The following is a 3633-nucleotide window of genomic DNA, read 5'->3' on the forward strand; positions in this document are numbered from 1 at the left end:
CCAGAGCCCCAGAGCCCCAGGGACCCAGAGCCCCAGAGCCCCAGAGTCCCAGAGCCCCAGAGCCCCAGGGACCCAGAGACCCAGAGTCCCAGGGACCCAGAGCCCCAGAGCCCCAGGGACCCAGGGACCCAGAGCCCCAGAGCCTCAGAGACCCAGAGCCCCAGAGACCCAGAGACCCAGAGCCCCAGAGTCCCAGAGCCCCAGGGACCCAGAGCCCCAGAGTCCCAGGGACCCAGAGACCCAGAGCCCCAGGGACCCAGAGCCCCAGAGTCCCAGGGACCCAGAGACCCAGAGCCCCAGAGCCCAGGGACCCAGGGACCCAGAGCCCCAGAGCCCCAGAGTCCCAGAGCCCCAGAGTCCCAGAGCCCCAGAGTCCCAGAGCCCCAGGGACCCAGAGCCCCAGAGTCCCAGGGACCCAGAGTCCCAGGGACCCAGAGCCCCAGAGCCCCAGAGTCCCAGAGCCCCAGAGCCCCAGAGCCCCAGAGCCACAGGGACCCAGAGCCCCAGGGACCCAGAGCCCCAGAGTCCCAGGGACCCAGAGACCCAGAGTCCCAGGGACCCAGAGACCCAGAGCCCCAGGGACCCAGAGCCCCAGAGCCCCAGAGTCCCAGGGACCCAGAGACCCAGAGCCCCAGAGCCCCAGAGCCCCAGGGACCCAGAGACCCAGAGCCCCAGAGCCCCAGAGCCCCAGAGTCCCAGGGACCCAGAGCCCCAAGGACCCAGGGACCCAGAGTCCCAGGGACCCAGAGTCCCAGGGACCCAGAGACCCAGGGACCCAGAGTCCCAGAGTCCCAGAGTCCCAGGGACCCAGAGCCCCAGGGACCCAGAGCCCCAGGGACCCAGGGACCCAGGGACCCAGAGACCCAGAGCCCCAGGGACCCAGAGCCCCAGAGCCCCAGAGCCCCAGAGCCCCAGAGTCCCAGGGACCCAGGGACCCAGGGACCCAGGGACCCAGAGCCCCAGAGCCCCAGGGACCCAGAGTCCCAGGGACCCAGAGACCCAGAGCCCCAGGGACCCAGGGACCCAGGGACCCAGGGACCCAGAGACCCAGAGCCCCAGAGCCCCAGGGACCCAGGGACCCAGGGACCCAGAGACCCAGAGACCCAGAGCCCCAGGGACCCGGCGCACCGGTCGAACCTATCTGGCCCACACTTAAGCCCCCGCCCTCGGACTAAACCAATCAGCCTGCCCCGTCAAAAAAGATGCCCACTGGTAGACCTGGAACCTTAAAATATATTGGAAGTGGGATGGTTGCCCAATTGCTGTATAATATATTGCAAGTTCATCCTGCCCACTGGTGGACCTGGGAGCCAAAACGGCGCGCAATATATTGGAAGTGGGACGGTTGCGCAATCGCTGTACAATATATTGGAAGTGGGATGGTTGCCCAATTGCTGTATAATATATTGCAAGTTCATCCTGCCCACTGGTGGACCTGGGTGCCAAAACGGCGCGCAATATATTGGAAGTGGGACGGTTGAGCAATCGCTGTACAATATATTGGAAGTGGGATGGTTGCCCAATTGCTGTACAATATATTGGAAGTGGGATGGTTGCCCAATTGCTGTATAATATATTGCAAGTTCATCCTGCCCACTGGTGGACCTGGGAGACAAAACGACGCGCAATATATTGGAAGTGGGACGGTTGCGCAATCGCTGTACAATATATTGGAAGTGGGATGGTTGCCCAATTGCTGTATAATGTATTGGAAGGACCCTCCGTCAAATCTCAAAGTTCATTCTGCCCACTGGTGGACCTGGGAGACAAAACGCCGCACAATATATTGAAAGTGGGATGGTTGCCCAATTGCTGTACAATACATGGGAAGTGGGATGGTTGTCCAGTTCATTACACCCTCATCCTGGGCCTCTGATTAGGCTTGCCCCGGAGCTTACCACCGGTGCCTACCTCCAGGGGCTTATTCACCCCAACGCCCTGGTCCCCTAACCCGGCATGAATTTCACCAAGGGTCCCCTACCTCCGGGGCTCCCTATCAGCCAATACATTAAGAACACCTCATCCTGGGCCTCTGATAAGGCTTGCCCCGGAGTTTACCACCGGGGCCTACCTCCGGGGCCTAATTAAACCCAACGCCCTGGTTCCCTGAACGGGCCTTATTCAAACAACCTCTCCGCCGCCTAAGCTCCGGAGCTTCCTTTTGGCTCCCAGAGGCCCAGAGGCCCAGGCTCCCAGAGGCCCAGAGGCCCAGGCTACCAGAGGCCCAGGCTACCAGAGGCCCAGAGACCCAGGCTACCAGAGGCCCAGGCTCCCAGAGACCCAGAGGCCCAGAGGCCCAGAGGCCCAGAGACCCAGAGGCCCAGAGTCCCAGAGACCCAGAGACCCAGGGCCCCAGAGACCCAGAGCCCCAGAGCCCCAGAGCCCCAGGGACCCAGGGACCCAGAGACCCAGAGACCCAGAGACCCAGAGACCCAGGCTCCCAGAGGCCCAGAGACCCAGAGACCCAGAGCCCCGGGGACCCAGAGACCCGGAGACCCAGAGCCCCAGAGCCCCAGAGCCCCAGAGCCCCAGAGTCCCAGGGACCCAGAGCCCCAGAGCCCCGGGGACCCAGAGCCCCAGAGCCCCGGGGACCCAGAGACCCAGAGCCCCAGAGCCCCAGAGGCCCAGAGGCCCAGAGGCCCAGAGACCCAGAGGCCCAGAGTCCCAGAGACCCAGAGCCCCAGAGCCCCGGGGACCCAGAGCCCCAGAGCCCCGGGGACCCAGAGACCCAGAGCCCCAGAGTCCCAGGGACCCAGAGCCCCAGAGCCCCAGAGACCCAGAGACCCAGAGCCCCAGAGTCCCAGGGACCCAGAGCCCCAGAGCCCCAGAGCCCCAGAGCCCCGGGGACCCAGAGCCCCAGAGCCCCGGGGACCCAGAGACCCAGAGCCCCGGGGACCCAGAGACCCAGAGCCCCAGAGCCCCAGAGACCCAGAGACCCAGAGCCCCAGAGCCCCAGAGACCCAGAGCCCCAGAGACCCAGAGACCCAGAGCCCCAGAGCCCCGGGGACCCAGAGCCCCAGAGCCCGGGGACCCAGAGACCCAGAGCCCCAGAGTCCCAGGGACCCAGAGCCCCAGAGCCCCAGAGCCCCAGGGACCCAGAGCCCCAGAGTCCCAGAGCCCCAGAGCCCCAGAGCCCCAGAGCCCCGGGGACCCAGAGCCCCAGAGCCCCAGAGCCCCGGGGACCCAGAGCCCCAGAGCCCCAGAGCCCCGGGGACCCAAAGCCCCAGAGCCCCGGGGACCCAGAGACCCAGAGCCCCGGGGACCCAGAGACCCAGAGCCCCAGAGCCCCAGAGACCCAGAGACCCAGAGCCCCAGAGCCCCAGAGACCCAGAGCCCCAGAGACCCAGAGCCCCAGAGCCCCGGGGACCCAGAGCCCCAGAGCCCGGGGACCCAGAGACCCAGAGCCCCAGAGTCCCAGGGACCCAGAGCCCCAGAGCCCCAGAGCCCCAGGGACCCAGAGCCCCAGAGTCCCAGAGCCCCAGAGCCCCAGAGCCCCGGGGACCCAGAGCCCCAGAGCCCCGGGGACCCAGAGACCCAGAGCCCCAGAGTCCCAGGGACCCAGAGCCCCAGAGACCCAGAGCCCCAGGGACCCAGAGACCCAGAGACCCAGAGCCCCAGAGTCCCAGAGACCCA

The sequence above is a fragment of the Hoplias malabaricus genome, unplaced genomic scaffold (assembly GCF_029633855.1).
Source record: "Hoplias malabaricus isolate fHopMal1 unplaced genomic scaffold, fHopMal1.hap1 scaffold_311, whole genome shotgun sequence".
NCBI classification, from domain to species: Eukaryota; Metazoa; Chordata; class Actinopteri; order Characiformes; family Erythrinidae; genus Hoplias; species Hoplias malabaricus.